Source organism: Aplidium turbinatum, chromosome 2 (genome assembly GCF_918807975.1).
Source record: "Aplidium turbinatum chromosome 2, kaAplTurb1.1, whole genome shotgun sequence".
Taxonomy (NCBI): domain Eukaryota; kingdom Metazoa; phylum Chordata; class Ascidiacea; order Aplousobranchia; family Polyclinidae; genus Aplidium; species Aplidium turbinatum.
This window is the reverse complement of record NC_137473.1, coordinates 40,684,642-40,691,108: the sequence shown is the minus strand read 5'-3', so window position 1 is coordinate 40,691,108 and position 6,467 is coordinate 40,684,642.

The following is a 6,467-nucleotide window of genomic DNA, read 5'->3' as shown; positions in this document are numbered from 1 at the left end:
TCTAAAAAAACGTTATTTTAAAGCAAATCATGAACTAAAGCAATTTTATTGCAAAGTTTAGTCATTGTTTCTTAACATGAAATCAAAACAGTGATGACTGTAGGCTAATATTCTTTATTGTTTTTTTTTTCATCATTAAAAAGTGTCAGACAACTGTCCCATAGGTTGCTTACATACATGATCAATGGGACAAGGGGTTATGTCCCAGGAGACACTTTTCTAGATACATCAATTGATTGTCAAGGGTATGATGGAATGAAAGAGACTCAAGAGAAAAGAAGCAGAACTTGTTTTCTTGGTTTTCATCAATAAATAGACCCGCTTTTCTTTTCAGACATGATAAAATAAGACACTTTAAAGGTTCAATGAATTGAAATCTAAAAAGGTATATACTTTTGCCATGATCTATAGCAAAGTGTAGTGTAATAAGGCTTTTCAAGATTGTACAAAATAAAGCAGTAGCTCTTATCTACATCCCTAGTGAAAAATACTTTTTAAGTGAAAAAAATTTCTTTCAGCCTTAAAATAACGTAGGAATATGTCCCAAAAGTGATTGCTTGCACAGTCCCATTGGTCATTCAACCACCAGTTTGTGTTTAGCTTGTCTGAAGACATATCACAGTACAATGTGTACTTTTCTGTTGTGATAGCATCAGACCCAACCATTTGGCTTAAACTGTCATGCCAGGTCCCACTTGATACAACTTATTCATAGTGTAGAAACTGTTAACAACAATTAACCATTTAAAGTTACTTTGGGAGCAGAAAAAAAAATCAACTGACCTCGCCACTTAACTGCACAGCTCCTTTTCAAAAAGCACGATGGCTCATGCCAAAACAATTATGCATCCATTAAAAATAAATTTAACAATTTAACATGTTTTTGTTATTTCTATTTGGAAACCGTTGCAGCAAGCATTTTAGGCTGAAATTTATTTAAAGTTGCTTTCGTATTTTTTAGATCTTGGATATCGCCACCAAACGGTCAACCATCACCATCATTATGTTTCGGCCACAGGGGTTCATACGAACCACATTGAAAACCTGTGGCTGAATTGTAAACGGAAATTTAAAAGAATGGGTGGCACCACAAGGCCCATGATACCTGGGTATCTTGATGAATTTATGTGGCGACATCAGTTTCCACGGGAACGACATTTTCCGGAAGTTCTCCGCGCCATAAGGGAGTCCTACCCCTTACTGTAGCCGCCACATCGTCCATTTGCCAAAAAAAAAAAAAACAGCCCTTTTCAGGGCTACCTAATGATAAAAAAGAGTTGCTGCCCACATAGCCTACTTTGTGATATTTATTCTATAACAAACAAACTAGGCTAAAAAAAGTGCAATGTCACATGAAACAAAATAATTTTTTTAACTTACGTTTGTAACATGATTTTTGTGTGTTAACGTTTAAGGTTTGGACCTATGAATCATTTTGTTTACACACACGGATGCCTTTGGGAAAAAGACTTCGTGTGGTAATGAAAGAACACGAGAATGCAAGCCCAAGTCATTTCATTACGGTTTCGTTACTTACCTTTGATCCATATTTAAGCCTAGGTTTATTAGGCTTAGCCTATGTGTTGCGAAAAAATTTCTTGGCTAAGCATTGAACAAAACATAAGTATCCGCACCCACTGTCTCGCTGGTTGTTGTTGCTTTTTATTATTTGCAGAGGTTTCTCCATCCAAATAGGAACAATTTTCTGGCTCCTGCACTTGGAGCTGACATCACTTGCTTCCTCAACCGAGCTTTTCCAATAGATGTCGACTGAGGGCCGAGTGACAAGAATTCTTCCACGACCTCCCAAAGGATCAAAGTTCTACACCGCTCTAGAGCACACATCGCTTTCCTATTGATCAGTGTTTGTTACATTACTTGATTCGGACAAGCCATCACACCACCAACTAGGCTATTTGTGTGCCTGATCCTAATACTTTCTATGACTTTAGCATTTTTTCAATATAAATGGGACACAATTAATTATCGCGATCACGCAATGTGAATCCAGAAAGACGATCGATTCGTAATTGAAATGCATTGTGCAAAAGCTTCGTTGGGGGGCTGTCTTCGAACAACGATTGCGCGCATATTGAATAAGATACAAAAATGAAAGTTAGCACTTCAATAAACAGTAACATGTTCTTTTAATTGGATTTGATTTAGATTGTTTATCATTTAAAATGAAGTTTTAGGGAGGGTTTGCATGTGGTCAAGTTTAGGTGGCCACCAGATGGAGCTAGTAAAATTTTGGAACTTGGTATTAATTTAGTTGGTTAGATCTATGCTTGTGCTTTTCAATGATAGCAAATCTGTTGAAATTGAGCAAGAAATGAATAAATGGGAGACAATTAATCATCGTGATTACGCAGGGCGTGAACTGGAAGAGGATCGATTCGCGATTGAAATGCATTGGGCAAAAGCTTCGTTGGGGGGCTGTCTTCGAACAACGATTGCTCATATATTAAATAAGGTGTCAAAATGAAAGTTAGCCCTTCAATAAACAGTAACAAGTTCTTTTAATTGGTTGTCGTTTAATGTTTTTATCATTGCAAATAAACTTTTGATAATGGTTTGAATTTGGTCAAGTTTGGGTGGCCACCAGATGGAGTTAGTAGTATTTTGGGACTTAGTATTTGTTTAGTTGGTTAGATCTATGCTTGTGCTTTTCAACGATAGCAAATCTGTTGAAATTGAGCTAGAAATGAATAAATGGGAGACAATTAATTATCGTGAACATGCAGGGCGTGAACTGGAAGAGGATCGATTCGCCATTGAAATGCATTGGCCAAAAGCTTCGTTGGGGGGCTGTCTTCGAACAACGATTGCTCATATATTAAATAAGGTGTCAAAATGAAAGTTAGCCCTTCAATAAACAGTAACAAGTTCTTTTAATTGGTTGTCGTTTAATGTTTTTATCATTGCAAATAAACTTTTGATAATGGTTTGAATTTGGTCAAGTTTGGGTGGCCACCAGATGGAGTTAGTAGTATTTTGGGACTTAGTATTTGTTTAGTTGGTTAGATCTATGCTTGTGCTTTTCAACGATAGCAAATCTGTTGAAATTGAGCAAGAAATGAATAAATGGGAGACAATTAATTATCGTGAACATGCAGGGCGTGAACTGGAAGACGATCGATTCGCCATTGAAATGCATTGGGCAAAAGCTTCGTTGGGGAGCTGTCTTCGAACAACGATTGCGCGCATATTGAATGAGATATAACAATGAAAGTTACCACTTTAATAAACAGTAACATGTTCTTTTAATTGGATTTGATTTAGATTGTTTATCATTTAAAATGAAGTTTTGGTGATGGTTTGAATTTGGTCAAGTTTAGGTGGCCACCAGATGGAGCTAGTAGTATTTTGGGACTTGGTATTAATTTAGTTGGTTAGATCTATGCTTGTGCTTTTCAACGATAGCAAATCTGTTGAAATTGAGCAAGAAATGAATAAATGGGAGACAATTAATTATCGTGAACATGCAGGGCGTGAACTGGAAGACGATCGATTCGCCATTGAAATGCATTGGGCAAAAGCTTCGTTGGGGGGCTGTCTTCGAACAACGATTGCGCGCATATTAAATAAGATATAACAATGAAAGTTACCACTTTAATAAACAGTAACATGTTCTTTTAATTGGATTTGATTTAGATTGTTTATCATTTAAAATGAAGTTTTGGTGATGGTTTGAATTTGGTCAAGTTTAGGTGGCCACCAGATGGAGCTAGTAGTATTTTGGGACTTGGTATTAATTTAGTTGGTTAGATCTATGCTTGTGCTTTTTAACGATAGCAAATCTGTTGAAATTGAGCAAAAAATGAATAAATGGGAGACAATTAATTATCGTGAACATGCAGGGCGTGAACTGGAAGAGGATCGATTCGCTATTGAAATGCATTGGGCAAAAGCTTCGTTGGGGGGCTGTCTTCGAACAACGATTGCGCGCATATTGAATAAGATACAAAAATGAAAGTTAGCACTTCAATAAACAGTAACATGTTCTTTTAAATGGCTGTCGTTTAATGTTCCTATCCTTCCAAATAAACTTTTGATAATGGTTTGAATTTGGTCAAGTTTAGGTGGCCACCAGATGGAGCTAGTAGTATTTTGGGACTTGGTATTAATTTAGTTGGTTAGATCTATGCTTGTGCTTTTTAACGATAGCAAATCTGTTGAAATTGAGCAAAAAATGAATAAATGGGAGACAATTAATTATCGTGAACATGCAGGGCGTGAACTGGAAGACGATCGATTCGCCATTGAAATGCATTGGGCAAAAGCTTCGTTGGGGGGCTGTCTTCGAACAACGATTGCTCATATATTAAATAAGGTGTCAAAATGAAAGTTAGCCCTTCAATAAACAGTAACAAGTTCTTTTAATTGGTTGTCGTTTAATGTTTTTATCATTGCAAATAAACTTTTGATAATGGTTTGAATTTGGTCAAGTTTAGGTAGCCACCAGATGGAGCTAGTAGTATTTTGGGACTTGGTATTAATTTAGTTGGTTAGATCTATGCTTGTTCTTTTCAACGATAGCAAATCTGTTGAAATTGAGCAAGAAATGAATAAATGGGAGACAATTAATTATCGTGAACATGCAGGGCGTGAACTGGAAGACGATCGATTCGCCATTGAAATGCATTGGGCAAAAGCTTCGTTGGGGGGCTGTCTTCGAACAACGATTGCGCGCATATTGAATAAGATACAAAAATGAAAGTTAGCACTTCAATAAACAGTAACATGTTCTTTTAATTGGATTTAATTTAGATTGTTTATCATTTAAAATGAAGTTTTGGTGATGGTTTGCATGTGGTCAAGTTTAGGTGGCCACTAGATGGAGCTAGTAGTATTTTGGGACTTGGTTATAACTTAGTTGGTTAGATCCCTGCTTGTGCTTTTCAACGATAGCAAATCTGTTGAAATTGAGCAAGAAATGAATAAATGGGAGACAATTAATTATCGTGAACATGCAGGGCGTGAACTGGAAGACGATCGATTCACCATTGATCACGCAGGGCGTGAACTGGAAGAGGATCGATTCGCCATTGAAATGCATTGGGCAAAAGCTTCGTTGGGGGGCTGTCTTCGAACAACGATTGCTCATATATTAAATAAGGTGTCAAAATGAAAGTTAGCCCTTCAATAAACAGTAACAAGTTCTTTTAATTGGTTGTCGTTTAATGTTTTTATCATTGCAAATAAACTTTTGATAATGGTTTGAATTTGGTCAAGTTTAGGTAGCCACCAGATGGAGCTAGTAGTATTTTGGGACTTGGTATTAATTTAGTTGGTTAGATCTATGCTTGTTCTTTTCAACGATAGCAAATCTGTTGAAATTGAGCAAGAAATGAATAAATGGGAGACAATTAATTATCGTGAACATGCAGGGCGTGAACTGGAAGACGATCGATTCGCCATTGAAATGCATTGGGCAAAAGCTTCGTTGGGGAGCTGTCTTCGAACAACGATTGCGCGCATATTGAATGAGATATAACAATGAAAGTTACCACTTTAATAAACAGTAACATGTTCTTTTAATTGGATTTGATTTAGATTGTTTATCATTTAAAATGAAGTTTTGGTGATGGTTTGAATTTGGTCAAGTTTAGGTGGCCACCAGATGGAGCTAGTAGTATTTTGGGACTTGGTATTAATTTAGTTGGTTAGATCTATGCTTGTGCTTTTCAACGATAGCAAATCTGTTTAAATTGAGCAAGAAATGAATAAACGGGAGACAATTAATTATCGTGAACATGCAGGGCGTGAACTGGAAGACGATCGATTCGCCATTGAAATGCATTGGGCAAAAGCTTCGTTGGGGGGCTGTCTTCGAACAACGATTGCGCGCATATTGAATAAGATATAACAATGAAAGTTAGCACTTCAATAAACAGTAACATGTTCTTTTAATTGGCTGTCGTTTAATGTTCTTATCGTTCCAAATAAACTTTTGATAATGGTTTGAATTTGGTCAAGTTTAGGTGGCCACTAGATGGAGCTATTAGCATTTTGGGACTTAGTATTAATTTAGTTGGTTAGATCTATGCTTGTGCTTTCCAACAATAGCAAATTTGTTGAAATTGAACAAGAAATGAATGAATGGGAGACAATTTCCTTCTGGTGTATTTCGTTCCATTTCCACCCCGCACTTCCTCCTTCATAATAGTCCATTCCAATGTGTGACGTCATCATTTTGTCTGGTTGACCAACAGGGCGTCTTGTGGAAGAGCACCCAATTTTTTTTAAATCCAACGATAATCCTTCTGTTATCCAACAAAATCCTTCTGTATATTCAACGACGCCTTCTGTTTATTTAGAGAATTTTGTATTTTATTCCACAATAGGCTATCGTTTCTTTTGCATTCTTGCATTTTATCCAGTGTTTGCCTTTGAGTGCCTTCCCAGACGGCATAATCCGTCACCTTGAATAGGGTAATAGCCGAATCGGACTAGCCGAAACAGGC